At 41.1% G+C, this 17,916-nt stretch overlaps 1 protein-coding gene across 4 annotated transcripts in view; it reads right to left on the bottom strand.

The window, feature by feature from the left end:
- FNDC3A (fibronectin type III domain containing 3A) overlaps window positions 1–9,505 on the bottom strand; it is a 130,167-nt gene extending 120,662 nt beyond the window's left edge. For 2 of the 4 annotated variants that reach the window (XM_075727818.1, XM_075727822.1), the window contains exon 1: window positions 9,321–9,345. The gene's annotated coding sequence lies outside the window, so the exon portion shown is untranslated. Of the gene's footprint in view, window positions 1–684; window positions 710–9,320; window positions 9,346–9,485 lie in introns of those variants that run through there. The other 2 variants (XM_075727820.1, XM_075727821.1) reach the window with 2 other exon arrangements.
- Between the last annotated feature and the right edge of the window lie 8,411 nt (window positions 9,506–17,916).

Here is a 17,916-nt window from a genome sequence, read left to right as displayed (position 1 = left end):
GATAAAACATTTTCTAACAGAACAGAGAACTGCGGTTTTTTTGTTAGAAGAAAGGTGTTCTGTGGAACATTTCTACTTCACTGATTTGACAATCTCCTTTTAAGTAAAGTGAAACAGAAATGACTATTCCCTTCAGTCCCATTGTTAATAATACTGATGTTGCAGATAGGCAATACAGGAAAATTATGAAAAAGTACAGTTTCGTAAAGTGAATCAACAAAGTCAAAATCTGACATTCACTAGAAACTGTAAATCAAAATAGTTAAAAATGAAGATATGCAAAATGTTTTAAGCAGCACCGGAACTGCCTACAGGAAGAAAGAATCTACAACCTGTGCCATAAGTATGGAAATGCTTCAACTGCAGCTCTCAAGTGGTGTCACAGACACTCACTAAACACAATTCTCAAAGAAGTCTGAGAAACACAATACATACCTCTGTTCATGCTATCTTACCACTGGAAGGCAAACACTGAAAGTTGTAAAATGAATGCAATACTATTATGAAGAAAATACTGATTGATGAGCAAATGCAAGTTGCACTTGAACAGCCAAAACGGTTACTGGATCTAACTCACTCCCAATAGTCACTACCTGTTCTTCTCAAAGCAAGAATGGCCAAGCCACACAATGGTAAACCTTAGCATTGCAGAAGTTAAGCGTGTTGTAGTAAATCAATGCTTACTTCAGGTTACCTTCATACTCCAGGTTGTGAACAGCAATGATTCAGGAGCAGTTGCAAATGCAGTTCATGCATTCATGGGTGATATAACCTATAGGAGAATGCACTGTAGATAATTGGAAACACTCCAGCTGTTCAAGTTTAATGCATTTGTATTTATGAGCCAGCAGTTTTTGAATCTGAGCCAAAGAAGCTAAGCTCTTACTAGTAGCTGATGTAGAAAACTAAACTTTTGAAGGTGAAGACTACATAGGGAAGAACTAGACACTGAAAACCAGTCATCCGGAAAGGCACAATATGTTCATGGACACTCACCACCTCACCTTGTCCAGCACGACAATGTTAAATGCTTGACTGTATATAACAAGACCAGTGCAAAGGAGACTACCTGAAAACACCACATTCTGGTTTTAAATGTTATTATGATTAGGTTCTTAAAAAAACAAAAATCCACAGTCCTTATCTGGATGAAGCACACATAACTTGAAGTTGTTGCGCAAGAAAAATTCAGTACTTTCCAACTATTTGCCCCTGCCTCTTACACCTTCAAAGAAAAGAAGCCTAAACTGGTTCTGTAACTTTTATGAAGCGGTAAGTGCAACCGTATCACAAATCAGAATTAATCTGTTCATTTTAGTCAGACCTAATTTGTTAGTGTGCATTTTAAATCAATGAGTAAATTGTCAGCACCAGAGTGCAACCTTATGCCTCGTCTTTAGCAGGTACATCAATCTGATTCACCATCACACATTGTTTGGGAGCTATACTGAGGCCTCCTTACAGAACAACTTCCTTTGAGATACTCTTGGGAAACATCCTCAAAAAGAAATGAGGAGAGTGAACTGCATAGTGTATTTTTTGCACCACTTAAAGACCTCCAATGCAGTTCCATTTTATTTATGCTACCTTGATCTAAACTATAGGGCTGTTTTGTTTTACACTCTTACTATTCTCAAGAACTTCCTTAAACCCTCCTAGTTTTACTTTCATACCAGCTAAATTAGGTTCTTCTAAGCTTCTGCCAGAACTGGATTTCCTTCAGTTTATTTTCTGAAAATCACATGGGTTCAAAAACAACTTGGCCTTTCCCAGTTAACCATTACTCTTGCCTTCAACTCTGTTTAAGAACATGCTTATTTTTTGAGAAAACAAGCAAATTCCATGCCAAGAGTCAAGCTACTTCCTCATTTGTTATCGACTCCCTCTTTTCAGTAGCTATGAGTAGCAAGGACAAATTTTCAAAATAATTTTTCATCCGATTCCTTTAAGGCAAACTGAAAACATGGATTTATTTTTACTAATGTTATGCAACTGGTCAGTGAGATCAATTTATTGCAGAGACAGCTGCTGGTGTTGGAGCTACAAAGAGTGCATGATTCAAGTAGAATGAGCAGCTTTTAAAGAACTCTTATGAAACAGCTTTTTCCTGTTCATTCTGAAAAATTAAAACTATGCTATCCAAATGCAAGATGACATAGGATTGATGAGGCTACAAAGTCTAACAGACTTTTAAAATTTCTCTCCACTTACTCTTTTTGGAAAACCTGTAGGTCTTTGCTTCCATAACAAACAGGATAATAGCACAGAACATGACACGTCAAGACAAGCATATGGAAACTACTTCCCAAGAGTAAAAATCTACCAAAAAAGAAGGTGTTTTGAGGTCTAACACACACATTTGAAAGATGTTCTTTTATCAAGACTTTAAACTGCTGTAAGTCAGTTCTGCTAAATTGTACTAGCAGCTCCAATTTGCACGACTGCGAGCAACTGGTCAACACCACAGTCAGAGTGGAGGACAGATGTAGTTTAAAATTAATCTTACAAAAATCGCTCAGTTTTAACGTAGAACAGTTGCCCGATCCATTTCACTTATGCAAATACACAAATGAATGCCAAGCATAGGTATAAGCAGAGAGGAACTGCTTCCTCCAGTGTCAATGCATAGCATTCATGAAGCTACAGACCACAGTAGTAAAAATGGTCAAGAGGCAGTCACCCTGGCAGGTGCTTCACTTGCCTAATATTAAACTTAGTCACAATGGTATTGAAGCAGTTACTTGCATGCCATATTTAAAAAAAAAAAAAATTAAAGTGGGGTAAGTCAAACAGCATCTCAAGCTGAATGCAACTCTTGAAAACTAAATATGCTACTCGTGCAAGAGTTCTCCAATGGAGGCGTCTCTGCAACTACAGAAGGGAAAGACAGCGAAACAAGAGCAGGTTTCTCAGATGATACCAGCATTCCCTTCTCCTAGGTTCCACCCCATCCTCCAAGAAAAGTTTTAGGCAGTTGAAACACCACGATACCACCTAGTTTGATTGCCCAATCAAGTCAAGAGGACAAAGCTGCTCTCAGCTTCCTATTTTATGTATGAAGTTGCAACACTGAATAGTTGTCTATTCATTAACAAAAATAAAGTCACAAAATCAGAAATCAATCTGTTTGGAACTGTATTGCCATGATGTTCATAGTTAAATGTACTGGAGTACTCTTAAGATATATTACTTGAATTACGGTGATTTATCCTCACCATTGAAAAGCCATCGAGTGGAAGGTGCATGCATACTAATATTGTTTTATGTGGGCAGTCAAGTTATTAGCAAGCCTGAAGAAATTAAAACAAATTACATTTCAGCTGCATCTAAGACTGATAATTGTCAACAGTCACTACTCAGTTCTGCAGCTTCTTCTAGTCCTCATTTCTCAGTACTTCGTTTCAATGTCTTCAATCTACCTTCACAGTAGACTAAATGAGTAAAGAAATAATCGTCTTAAAGTATGGTCTTCCCCATTTACACTTTTAATAGACTCTGTAGGATTTGCAGAGAACTCTTGTGGCTTATGAAATTTATTCTTACTGTAGAAAGTCCCCTAACAGCCTATCAATAGATATATTGAAATATTAGAACCATGACTGTAACCATTCACTCTCTCATTGCCAAGACATTGCAAGTCACCAAAGTTTTTACATTGGACCTTCTTATGCATTCAATTTTTGCTTACAGATTAGTTTTCAGCTACATGCACACTTTTTGCAGATCACTACTACTTGATTTGCTACCACCATCTAAAATGTGTTCCTCTGCCCCAAAGTAAAACTAGTCCACTTGACATCCTGTTGCTTATGTCTCAGTTTCCTTCTGTCAAGTCATCTAGTAGATACAGTTCTTCCAGTTAAAAGAACAACAAACTCCGAACAACAAAACCCTGCAGTCTTAAAACTGGAAGTCAGATAAGAAGGATTTATTTTGTAATCAAAGGAGTAAGATACGGTATTGAGAATACTACATTAGTGAGAGGAAATGAGACAGCAGCTTGGCAGTAGTCCATGCTTGTAGGATCTTGTATAAGTAGAGCTTGGGCTTTGTTTACCACAGACTTTGGATTTGTACATTGGGGAAACTCAACAGGATTTACAAGGCAGTATTTACACTTGTGAACTACAGGGGTTTTTTACTTTATACTGCAGGTAACAGTAAAGTTCTAGGTTTGTTAAGTTCATTTTCACCTCAAGTTATTCAAGATCAAAAGACATTAAGAACTGAGCTTTACAGATTTAAACACAACCAATGTACAAAAAACCCAAAGCAAATTCAAAAAGAACTGTCACACAGAAGGTGAAGTTAATTAACATTTGTGCGCCACATATTCCTTTTCACTCCAAGTTACTGAATCAAGTTACTATCTATCCACACCTGTCACAGTATAAATCCTTTTGGACCTTGTCACTTTCCCTGCGGATAACTTCCCAGACTTTGATAAATAGTTTTTTCAAATCATGGAGTGCATTGGTTCAATTTTGTAAATTTGCATAGTTGTGAAACAGTTTTTTTGACACTATATTATAGAAGCCTGTATGTTGCCAGAAAGTAGAAGGACTTATTTTAGTGCTTCTGGAAAGCAGAAGACATTTATCACATTTTAAGAAAGTGCTGTGCTTCTCTCTTACTAATGGATTATAAAAATGAGGTCTACTGGTTAAACTGGGATTGAAAACTTGCAGATGTTTTCATTTTTGACAACTCTTTATGCCCAAAGTAACTAAATATATAATAAGGTACAACATTTTCCATTGCCTATAAATTAAAAGGTTCTGGAGCATATCTTTTCAACTGTCCTAAATGCTTTGGAACAATTCTGGAAGCAAAGCCAAGGGAGACGTACACTATAGGCACATTCAGCACTCCTATTTAACTTCTGCAAACTGCTGTTGGGATAGTGCTTGGCACCCAAGATAGTAAACTGAAAGAGAGGGTACCAATGTTAACCTAGGTGATGTTTTGACTGCAGAACCGTATGACCAGAAGAGGATCCAGGCATCCTGAAAAAGCAAAACCTTACAGGGAGAGTAAAATATAAATTGAGTTAAGCAAACTGGTAGATACACTGGTAGGTCTGGTGAGACTGAGACCAACAAATGTGCTTGCCTAGACATAAATGGTAAAAGTTTATTTGGAGCCATGAACACAAAGAGAGCAAAGTATGTCCAGTCTAACTCAATTTGAGAGGTGCTGTGAAGACACCACCAATGAACATGGTGTTAAAGTTTTAATAAAGGGTTTGGAAAACACAAGGGTATTCCATTCCTGAGGTACTACAACTGTAAACAGAAAAGTGTTCTAAACCAATACATCCAAGAAGAGTAGTAACACAGTCCTCTACACAGGTGTGCCATCAAAATGAAGACCAACAGTTTGTGCAGCATGTATTCTAACCAAAACAGATTACTAATACACTCAAGAAAGGGTGCATGACCTAGAAGATGAGTATAAAAAGACTTCTCATTATACAGGGGAGTCCAGCATGAAAACAACAGCTAAAAATTCTATTTAATTACTGACAAAAGGGCATTCCATTTACATTTTGTTAAAGTCATCTATGACAGCTTAGCAAAAAAGTCTGAAGATTTCCACTGGTTACAGGCTCAAGAGTATGTGAGCAGCTGGAACGGGACCAGATCTCTTGGGGGGCAGACAGAACAACGACGACTCCAAAAATATTTGTTCCATCTGAAACTAAATGTAAATTAATTGGAACAATTAAAGATGACAACCTACAAGAAACATGTAATACTACTAAGTGTTACAGACACTTTCTAAACATCCTTCTGCCCCATCAGCCCTACAAAATACAGACCCCAGGATGACAATCCAAAATATTATCTGACATAAACAAAACCACTAAACTTCATGGATAGACAAGTTTTAAGAAAAAGGCTAACTGGTTTTTTTACTGGTATCAAGTGAACATCAGCATTAAGGAAGCTCAAAGTTTACTGTATATGGCAAAGAACGAGCAAAAAACCGGTCATTTCTGTAGCTCAGGAAACATTGGCCCCACGAGCAAAATAAACATTGTTTGTGTTTGCTGAGCAGAAAAAGCAGCAATGTACTCATTCTGAACTATTATCGCTTTCCTGAGATACAGCCAGTATCTTTTAGTTAAGCCAAAGAGTTGACAGTCCAAGTCAAATCTATTTTTACTAGATCTGGTCCTATAGGAAAAGCAATGGCTCACAATTCAACTCGTGCACTATAAACTGCAGCCAAGTCGAATTTTGCTACAAATTGCCCGGGAATTTCCCCAAGACAACAGTCTTAAAGAAATGGATGATAAAATATAGAATTGTTATTGACAGATATAACAGAGGGAATCCAATTCATATTTTAGATCACAGAAATGCACCGGTGAAACATGACATGTTACCTGTAGACATTTTAAGCAGACATTGAACTAGAAATCCTGTAACAGTTAGAAGCTGGAGGTCAAAAAAAAGGTACAGAGTTGCTGGATGCTGGAGGAAGATAAGAATTCCTCAGGTTCCAGAAAGCACTGACAACGAACATCAATGGCTGCAGACAACAATGCTGTCTGGGAAGTGGGCCTGCAGCCTCACAGAAACTTTCTTCTCTAGTATCTGTCTGCCTGGGAAGGAACAAGACTGTATCTTTGCCAGTTCCCCCCACCCACCCAAAAAGAGGGACTGGGCTAGGTTATAGGATTTGCCACTTTGACAGAAGTATCAACAGACAATCAGAACACCAGCACTTAACACCTTCCAAGCATTCAATATTTCTAAAGACCAACACATTTACAATAGCATACACTATTTCAGAACTGACCTGCCAGCAAGGTAAATTAGTAAGTTACCTAAAAGCATTTAGAAGTTAAAATTATTTAAGAGAAAGTATTGGCCAAGATGAAAAATTGTACCTCTCCTGAAGTCAGGCTTTAAGGGTTTAGCTTCCTAGTAAGTCTGAAGACAGAACTCTGCAGAAGCACATTCAGTTAAGCAGTTAAAGTTGCAATAACAATTACGAAGGATCTCTTTGACATATTTTGAGCCAAAATGATCATCAGCATAACACTGAGTTAGCTGATGTAGGTCCAAATTCATGTTAAATTAAATGGCCTCAAGGCAAAGAACAACAAACAAAAGCATCCCAAGATCCACAGGACTCATGGCCCAAAGCAAATGAGTTATTAGTCTGAATCATAATTCAAGTTTCTCCAATCCCATTACGTTATTGCCTATAAAAACCAAAAGCTTTTGAGTTTTAAGTTCACAAACTAGTGGAATCTCCAACTTGAAAAAGGTAAAAATGCCACTAACGGATTGAAATCAGTTAACTTGTGTTGTACGTAATGACCTGAGCCTCAAGTAACTCATACACCTAGCGCCTGTCATACAGCAAAAAGCCTCAGAAGGTCTCCACCTGCCCTGAAAAAACTGAGACACTCATCTAATTCTGTTTTAATATTGTCATCTATAGTAGTCAGCCTGTGACTGCTCAAAGCAGATTGCTCTCATCCTGACCAAGTGAGCTAAGCAACTGATCACCAAGTCCAGTCCTTTCTGAGGACAAGGATCTGCATCTCTCTTACCTAAAGCTTCATCTGCCAAAATCAGTGTCCAGTGCCCCAATGTAACGGATTCAGCATGTCAATTTTCCCCCCCAAAGTCACCAGAAAAACTATTCTGGTGTAGTTTGCCAAAACAAGTCCCAGACTCAAGCCATATGCATCAAGATGACTTACGTACACTCTTGCATACACAGAGTGAATCTAGAATGAGATGCTGTGTTTCCAGACTTGATGAGAACCCTTCCTGCTCCCCCAGGCTTAATAGGAACACCAGCTATTAAGAACTCTATCCAATTTACAACATTAGGTACTATAGATACTCAGCTATTTCCAACTTCCACATACATGCATGGCCTTCCCCCTACCTGAAAGCTTGCTACTTCTCCATTTCATCATGTGATTAAATATCATAATTAGTTGAGACCATTTCCTTTAAAAAAAAAAAAAGTAGAGAAAATTTAACTGATTGTACTTTCTGAATTTTAAGGACTGCTGAGTTGCTGTGATTCATACTATTTCATGACATAGAATATAAACACATCTATGGATGCAGATTCACATCATGGCTACAGTTAAATTTCTGTGCTGTGTGAAGCAGAAAGTTACCTGCTGCCATAACAGCAAAACAGCTTCTTTTAAGCTCAAAGCTTAGCAGGACTGGGACCTGTAGCTTCCAAGACAGAAGCTACCATGTACTTAACAGCAAAAAATTAAGAGATTTGAAGTCTTTGTGATAATTTGAGACATTTATAGCCAGAAATATATTTGATCAAACACAGACTTAAATTCTAAAAACAAAGAACGTTTCACGGAAATTACTTCATGATGTGAGATGTTCTGGAATAACACTTAACATCCAAGGTAGCTAATAAATTGCCTTTGACAAGGTTAAACAAATTACTAACACGTCTTGAGATGCCACTCATCAACCACGATTTGCTCCTACCCAACATATTTTCCCCTGTTTCTACCGCTTATTTTCTTTACTCCGCACAATAAAAATCAGCTGAAAAGTTCCATTTTTGCTTTTAGTTGCCTTCACTTTCTAGTTGCCTGGACGCAACAAAAAGTTTCTGTTTCGGTTAAAACTAATCTCGGGTAATAGTCAGGAAAGGAGGAATCAGGCACGAATTTAGCTGAAAGAATGCCTCTGCTAGCACTCAGCAAGATGATTACAGTCTTTTCGGGAAGATTTTTGCATCTACATCCCGAAACACACGCGCAGTCCCTTTAGCCGGGAGTTCCGAGGGAACCTTTACGGCTTAGCAGGAGAACAACAACAATAACAAGAAGAAAGAGGTGTTGAAAGCCACCACTTCCTTCTCCCCGCCTGTCACAGCCGGCTCAGCTGTTCTGGTCGCGCTTCGCATCTGCTTTCTCCCCGCCGAACAACCGCCCCCCTCCCGCGGCAGCCCCGCAGCAGCCCTGCCCCGGGGAGCCCCGCTGCCCGCCGCTGACAGCAGGAGGATCCCCCCGCCTCGGCCGGGAGAGGTATCGCCGAGCGGCGGCGAAGGAAGCCCGGGAAGGAAGACAGAAAGTTTCTTCGGCGGGGCTCCGGCCGGAGCCGCCGGCTCCCCGGCCCTCCTCGGGCAGGCGCGGGGAGCGCCGCAGGCAACGCCGTCTCCTCAGGGGCCGGGCTGCCCCCGCCGCGCCCGGCACCGGCGGCAGGTAGAGGCGCTGCCCCCGTCCCCTCGCACCCCTCTCCCCGCCCTGCCGAGGGGGAAGGGGGCGGTTTGCCAGCCGCCTCGGGGCGGCCAGCGCGCCTACTCACCGCCATGGCCCCGCCGGCTCTCCCGGCTAACGGTTCGGTCTCCGCCACCGGCGGGCAGCGGCACCAGGGCGGGGAGCGGAGGGCAGTTCCCGATGGCGCAGCTCGGGCAGGGGCGGTGCCGCGCCGGCCGCTTCCCCCACTCCCTTGCCCGCCCACTCGAGGTACCTGCGCTTCGGCCGCCGCCGCTCCGCCGCCTTTTCCTCCCCTCCCCGCACCTGTCACTGTCCCCCGCGGCCGCCACCTCCACCCCGCCGCCTCAGCGCTCCCCTCCGCCTCGCCTGCCGCCGCGCGGCCGCCATCTTTGTGAAAGGCTGGGAGAGGCCGCGAGGGGGCAGTTGACTCCGGCGCGCAGTGCGCCTGCGCGGAAAGCTCCCGGCCGGGGGGGGCGTGTGTCGGCGGGAGGGGCGGGGCCAGATCTGGGGCGGGGCCTAATGAGGGCGGGGTCTGATTGGGCGGGGTCTGGGGCGGGGCTTCAAGGAGGGCGGGGCCTGCGGGGAGGGCGGGGCGGAGTCTGTGGGGCAGAGGTGGGGGGCCTGGGCCTGGGCCTGGGCCTGGGTTTGGGCTTGGGCTTGGGCTTGGGCTTGGGCTTGGGCTGGGCTTTGGGCTAGACTTTGGCCTTGGCCCTGGTCCTGGGCCCTGGGCTTGACCCTAGGCTGGGCCCGGGGCTGTGGCCTGGCCCAGGCTGGGCCCTTGCTGGTCAGAGTGAAGGGTAGGACGGGCTGCCCCTTCCTTACACACTGAGGCAGTCATTAACACAGCAAAAGTCAAAGGACTTTCAGCCCACCTGCCCTGAGGCCGAACAGAGCCTCAGTGTCTGTGAGCACCAGAGGCGTCCCCCGCCCCATGCCCAGGCACGTAGAATCCGACATCCAAGGGGAAAGGGGAAGAAAGGTGCTTTTCCAGGCGCTTATGCAGGGAGGAACTATCTTCCCTCAACACCTGCAATGTTCAGCTGATGTCCTGAATGCTAATTTGTGATTATCCTTTGCTTAATGTTTGTCCTTTCAACCGTTATGGATCGAAATGATTTTACTACAGTGTTTGGCTTAACGACCTTCTGCAGCAGTGGACTGAACAGAATGAGATGTTTTATAAAATGGTTTTGTTAATTTGCCTTAAAGTTCTCTGTTATTCAGTTAATAAGTTGCTATTTCTCTTGCATTTCAGCAGTGTTCGTATCATTGTTATAGCTTAACGGCAGGCAGAAGATAGCTCCTATCGACAAAGGATGCACCAACCGATGTTTTGCCATCCTGGTTGCTCAGTATAGGCCCCCTTTCCAAAACTTATAATTTCACTGGTGAAATAGCATCCTAGACTATGGTATGTCAGATCTCAAAAACTAGAGAGACTCAGGCCTGATCAATATTTGGATGAGCTACCTCGTTAGGTACTGCGGAAAGTGCTGCTGGTGATTCATTCAGTGGCATTCATCTGTCTATGAGTCAGGGCTGAACAAATGCCACTGCACAGCATTTGTGGGTTGTACCATCCAGGGGCATAAAACTGGAGATCTTTGCCAATCACAGCTGTTAGGAGATTGCTCGTTTTCCTACCTTACTCCAGTTTCAATATGGGTTTCTGGAATTAGCCAGCAGGTTCGGTGGAATATAGCAAAGGGTTTCCACAGCTGCTTTTGTCAGGCACCACTTGGCAATGGTGGTGGGGCCAGGAAAAGCAGTGGCAGCCATGGCCATGGGCATCATTGTAGGCAGCCACAGATCCTGGCTTTGTGTCAGACCATATGGTTTTGAATTGGTGCGCGCAGCACCAATTGTACGTGCCCCACTGCCTGAGAGCCCTGAGACAGAGTGTCCCTCGCCTTCTCCTGGCTTCCCAGGGGTGCTGCTCCTTCACATCCCTTGCAGGTGAAATGAAGAAGTCTTTGCAATGTTTTGGGTGTATGGGTGCAGACATACAGCTAGGACAGGGAAAAACTGAGAGTGTTTTGGGCTCTTCTCCCCATCCAAATGCTGGTCCTGGTGGTGTGTAAGTTTACATTGCATGACACAGTCATTCATCTGCTTCCTTCTTTTTTAGTTCATAGATGTACAAATACATGTAAATAAAATTCCATTGTCTGCTAGAAGACCAATTAAACTCACCTGAAAATCATTCCAAATCATATTAAAAATGGGTAGAAGGCATGGGGGAACCAATATAGTGACCTCCTCCTTATCTCTTTTTAGGGACTCGTGAATAAATAGATTTTTCTAAAACAAAACTAAATTAGATTGGGATTATTTACCAGTCTAAATTGTCTATACAGATCTCAGCTACTTCTAGATGATTGACCAAATGCTCTTGCCTTCACCCATTGCAGAACTTCCCAAGAGGACCCATTGAGACAGAATTTCTTTACAGTATCATACCAGATATACATCCAAGTGCTAATGATGGACATTTATGAAATTGATGTTCTAGCTAAAGCCAACAGAGGAGAGGAGATAAATCCATCAGGGGAACGTTTTCAAGAGTACCCTCTTAAGATACAGTCTTGAGTGTATAGTAATGTCCCTCTTCTGTGGCTCTCATTTCTTCAGTCAAACAAAAGTACTGTCTCCAGAGAACTGTGAAGAACTGGTGTTATAACAGTCATTATTTCATGTTCAAGCTGTGTTTACTTAGCAAAATAAGTAGCAATGTAGAGCCTGGGATCAGAATTGGGCAACTCATGCTAATTTTAAAATCTACGTCACTTGATCCAGTTCTCCAATTCTCTCCATCCTTGCAGAAAAGGGGGAAAACCTCCAGTTCTAAAGTTAAAATAACATGGCTTAAGTCGGAGGGTTCAGGAAGTCTCCTAGGCACAGCACCCCATTCCATAGTGAGTGACCTGTCTTTACCCCTCAGCTGAATTTGTAGGTCACCTTTAGTACCTATGCCAGACAGAGAACGGTGACCACTCTTGGTAGTGGCAGCTCTGCTGTTGTCACACGGAGCTCCCCGAGCCTCTAAAGGCAGGGGTTGTCCAGTGCAGATCAGCAGACTCGCAGTCAAACTTTACAGCATCTTGTGTACCACCAACAAACAGGTTTATCATCCCAACTTCAGCTGAAAACACTACTGGGAACATTTGCCATGGTCTCACTGACCATAAGGACAGCAGTTTGGACTATGGACTGAGAGCCATGAGGTTGGTAGCACTGCTACTGTCTACCAGACAAGTAGCATCTGTGTAATACAAAACAATTAAAGAAGTACAGCCAGTGTTTATTTTCTAAAACCGGTAACTAATTCATGAGTATAGCTCCCTTAAAATAAACGAGCTGTAAGATGTTAGCAGCTTTATAAGGTGAGGGAGGCTTAATTTTGATGTATTGGTAAAAAAATGCAGAAAACATATTTACTACAAAATTGAGTCACCGCTTCCTTTATGTCATTTCAGGTGTGCTGCATCTTCACCTGAGCTGCATAACACTCGTCATATTTGTCTAGATCGTTTTCAAAGAGGCTGCTGATCAGTATAAATTATTTGCTGGTTTCTGATTTGTATGAAAGCATTTGAACTGTAAAATCCCACTTTAATATCAGAATGATGTATCAAAATCAAAGTTTGATGAGAACTGTTTAATGCTAGGCATGATTCACTTCAATGGTGAAATACATGTTTCTGGGGAAAAAGGAGTCTGAGAGTTAATTGATATGATCAGCTGTGTTTTTACATAATTTGGCAAACTAGTAGAATTCAAAATACATTGAGCAGTGTCATATAATAAAATGTTCATTGTGTCTATAACTGGTTTTTGACACTTGTTAAGGAACAAATATTGTATGATATATTTTGTCATACATTTATCAAAATGCTGATGGACACCTTAAAAAGACACAAATCCACCAATCTTTGGCTTCCTTACCTGCTTTTCAGGACATGGATGATGAAATAAATCATTCTCTGACAGGATTAAACCAGCTGAAATTTTAGAATGGTGGTACCAAAATGAATGGGAGGATTAAATGGATAAAAATGCTAATCCAGTCAGAGACAACAAAATTCAACCATTCAACTCCTGCATTACAGAAGTAACTCTAACACAGTATGAAGAATTTGGGGGAAATTGCAGTTTGTTAAATTCAGAGGATAGCTGGAATCTGCCACTTCCCTGCTTACCGATTAATTTCCTTTTCTGTAAGAAATTCCACCGATTTCAATGGGATTACTTACAGAACTGAGTGTTGCTTAACAAGAACAGGCATGGTAGATTGTTCGCTTAAGATGTTCAGGTGCTAAACCAAAACAAACCCTATGAGGAAAAAATAATTAGTCAAAAATTTTCAAACTTGGTTCCAAGATTTAGACTTTGAAAACATTAGCTGGACCCCAGCTGACAGAGCAGTCTAATTGTGTGGCATTTAATTTCTGATATGTTTATTTGCCAACCGGAAAAGCAAAATAGGGTCAGGGATTACATGCACAGGAAGAGGAACCACACAGTTTAGACCCTGAGTTCATTTATCTCACTTTATTAAAATGGAAAAATATATATATGGCACAAACCTACTCGTTATAACATTACTTCTTAAACTCAAGTCAAAAACACCACATAAAAACGGTGAAAAATTCCAGGCAATTACGTTCACCTTGGCATTTTTGAAACTGATCATTTTGTACCTTGTAAATCTTTTTTTGTTGAAATCAGCCACCAGCTGAACAGTGATTTTGCCATCATTAATTAAAGCTATGACTTCATATTGCCTACTGCCTTGTAACGATACTTAAAGCAGTGGTTGTAGACACCAACAGAGCAGTATTTATTGGCCTCATCGCTTTTAAAAAATGCTGATGTTTGTTTTGGCTTTGTGAGCTGAGATATTTCTGAACTGTCTTTAGTGATCCCTTAGTTAACAGTTGGCTTGCAATAGATAAAGCTGAATAATCAGTCAGCTCCTGCTGTAATCAAAATGTTTACCAGAAGCATACTTTGAATCTGTGCTTCTGCTTGAAGTTGGTTTGAAATAATTTTGTAGCCTTCCTTTTCAAACCATGGTGAAAAGTTAGATGTTAAAAGATCATTTGTATGGAAACAGACTTAGGAAATTCCTGTGTGGTATTTAAGTGGCTAGGTTACTGGTCCATATTTATTTAGGAGCTTTTTCCTTCTCGAATATTCAGGAATTTCATACCCAAGTTTAGATTTTTCCAGGAGATTTGCTGTCAGGATAAATGGTAGCTTTCCTCTGGTGGACCACTGAGAGTCAAGTGTGAATTTTCTGGAAGATTTGCTTTCTTTTGGTGAAAGAGTTGTACCTGGCAGAGTTTAGGATGGACTGACTGTGCTTAGGACTTTTTGACCTAGATGAGTAGTAAAGAAGTTACCTTTCCCATTTGAGCAGCTCTGCCTCTAACTTGAGGAGTTTTGAGACACACAAGATTTCCATTATCTCATCCTGAAATGCTGGGTTTGGGGTTTCTGCTGTGACTCTTTTTTTCCAGCCCTTTGAAATACCAGGCTCATGTTGTGCTTGCAAACAAAGAAGTTGAAGAAAGTTTTCGTCAACCTCTTCACATAAGGGTGTATTTCAAGCTTGTTCAATAAAAAGGCCTCGCAGTGCAAGTCCTTGTCTGGCAAGATAACAGCCTGAGTTCAATGTGCTCATGGAATACTAATTAGTCTCTTCATTCAGATTTTCCTGTTTTCTTTTTTTTTTTTTTTTCCCAAGAAGACTGAATATTTAGCATGTCGCCAACATTCTCTGTGGTTTTCTGGAAGAATTTAACTGCTTCATGGTGGCTTGGAGAAAGCTGGTTCCTCTCATATTTATTTCAAGTCTTTTTCTTCCAAGTGAAGTATCCAGACAGTGTGGAAGCATCATCTGTGTGTTTAGACAAATACTGTTTGCACCTAAAAACTCCATGACAGTGGAAATCAAGTGTACTTCACTAGCTTCAGAATAATGGAGCCATTGAAAAATCTTCAAACCAGGATGAGCACAAAGAACGGTCTTGTTTCCTGAAGTTCTGTGCAGGAAAGTCATGGTTGATGAGGTGTCTCAGAAATGTTAACAGTGTCAAGCAACTGGCAATTGGTTCCTGTGGCAGGAAATAGCAAAGGCAGCTCAGTGCTACAAGCAGTAGAAGCTGGTCTTATTGTTGTTGGAATTGTAGTTTCCTCCTTTTTAATCATCATGTGTTGTAAGTGAATTTGTTTTAGCCCCTGGAGAACACATATTTTGCTTTTGTGTGGTCTCTGCTCATTTGGTAAGAATGATACTAGCTAATGTACACACAACTCTTGGGCAAACTGAAATATTTAGCTGGTCACTTGGTTTATGCAATTGCATTTGTTGCAGAAAAGTTTGGAACATGGCAGCATGAAGAAGGGGAATAGCTTATGCCATGAAGCACTACTAAAAACAAAGACATCCCTCTGGCTTAGGGAGTCTCTGAGCCACAAATTACTAAGGGCTGGGAAAATATCTGGGAGAAGTATCACAGTGCAGTTGCCCATTGCATTGCTGTTGGCCATTGCTGGAGACAGGATGTCAGACTTTTACAAAGAACTGCTCTTTGGTCTGACCCACTATGCCTCTTTTCATCTACATCTGCTTTTATATTTTTGTCTGTGCAAAAAAATTGTAACAAAGAATAGGCTATAAAGAAATTAAATTATGTTGTGTTAGTCTGTAAGGAAAAACTACCCCTTTGAAATCAAAGGCCCCAGCCAAGGTTTTGTCCATGTCTGTTATGTTGATATAGTTGGTGATGAACATTAGTATATGTGAGGCATGAGCAGAAAACATAGTACCTGCTATGGTCTTAAATTCTTGCCAGGAAAAATTGCTCAATGAAGTAAAATTCTTTTGTTTTCCTCGGAGCATATCTTTAGTTCTAGCTGGATATGTTTTAACACTGAAACCTATTTAATTCTGCTTTAATTTTCTCCCAAGTAACCCATAATCTTTCCATGCACTTCAAGCAGAGACAGTAGGTAGTTAAACCTTGTGCATGGCTGATTCTGAAAACTACTGTAGATACTTCTGTGCAACCCAGGAGACTCCACTGACTGTAGAAGCTAGCAGCTTCTGTTTATTTTTGCATGTTCCTACAAATATACAATGTTCAAGTGCTCCCTAATAAAGCCTTAAAAATAAGAAACAAAAAGGAATAAAAATAAATAGTCTGAACTTCTATTTGATATTTTTAAACTCAAGTGTTCTTTGAATGCAAGCAATGGGTATGTTCAGTGATTATAACTCAAGCGGATTTCTTGTACACTGACCTTCCAAGTGATAGCAGCCTTGCATTTCTTGGAAGGACTTATCTTTGGAAACGAGGGTCACACAGCTTGAAATGTTGCTGATGGCCTAAAAAGAGAAAATTATATTTCTTCTGCATGGTCTTTGGTCTTCTAGGAGTCACTCCCCATTTGTTTCAGTGTAGATGAGCACCACTCCAAAGGTCCCAGCAAGTGAGAAGAGTCCAGGGACACAATCTACGTAGCCAGCATGACCCTCTTACCTCAGTAGAGAGCCCTTAAGCTCTGTGTCATGGTGGGAAGTTCCACCACTGTCTCACCCCGGATTGTGCAAGAAACACCTGTCCATGCTTGTAGATCAGATTCTCTTTTGGAAAGATGAAACCCAGGATATAGCAGAGCTCTCTGTGGGCAAAGCTGTGATTTGAAGCTTTTGGCTGAGAAATAGGCATCACACCCACAAGAAACAGCAATTATCTTTTACACTTTTTCTTCATAAGCATTTTCTTTCTATGGCAAGTACTTCAATGTCCTGAGCATTTATTAAAATATGGACATAGGAACTTCAAAAATATAGGAACTTCATCATTATTATAATGCCTCTTAAGTAATTCTCTTCCCCTCCCTCTGGTTTTCATCATCTTTTAAGTTTAAGGTTTAAGTGTAAGTCTGTGTTCTTCATACCAGTAACTGATGTGCAGCATCAATGTCACACTTAAATGAAAAAAAGATATTTTGCTTCAGACCTCTTTTCATGTAGTGTTTTGGGGTTTCATCTTGCTGCGGGTATTAAAGCATAGTCCTTACTATAGAAATATTATTCTGGAGTGAGCAATTTGTTTCATGCAAAATTTGAGATGTCTGGGGAAATGTTAATTTTGGGTTTCCTGGTAGAAGGCATGAGATTCACGTGTTTTTTCCCCATTTCAGATTCTAATCACAGTGTGGCCTGTCACTGAAGTCTTGGTTAACTCTTTCTTCTCTTTTCCTCCAGGATATTGGGTCTTCAGTCTCAGATCATGCACAGATTTTTCCATTCTGGTATCATTTTTTGTACCTTTCGTTTAGACGATATTCTTATGTTTTATTTTCAGTGTGGTGCAGCCCACCTCATTTTTTTTCCTATTGCATGTTTTTTTCTTCCCTCTGACTTTAAATGAGAAAGGGCAAAGACCAAGTGCGCACAAGTTGGCTAGTGTCAGACATAAAAGTCTCTTACAATCTTTCTTTCCACTGGCACTTACTGACTAAAGATACAGAATGATGCAATGTATAATTTTTTTTGTTGTTGTTGCCTTCTGTATATCTGTAGGGATTCAGCTCCTCTGGGACTTTTACTTGTTCCGCTCTTCAATTCAAGATTATTTTCTTTAATTTCTTTCTGCTGCTGACACAATAGC

Source organism: Pelecanus crispus, chromosome 1, assembly GCF_030463565.1.
Source record: "Pelecanus crispus isolate bPelCri1 chromosome 1, bPelCri1.pri, whole genome shotgun sequence".
Taxonomy (NCBI): domain Eukaryota; kingdom Metazoa; phylum Chordata; class Aves; order Pelecaniformes; family Pelecanidae; genus Pelecanus; species Pelecanus crispus.
This window is presented reverse-complemented; position numbering and strand designations above follow the sequence as displayed.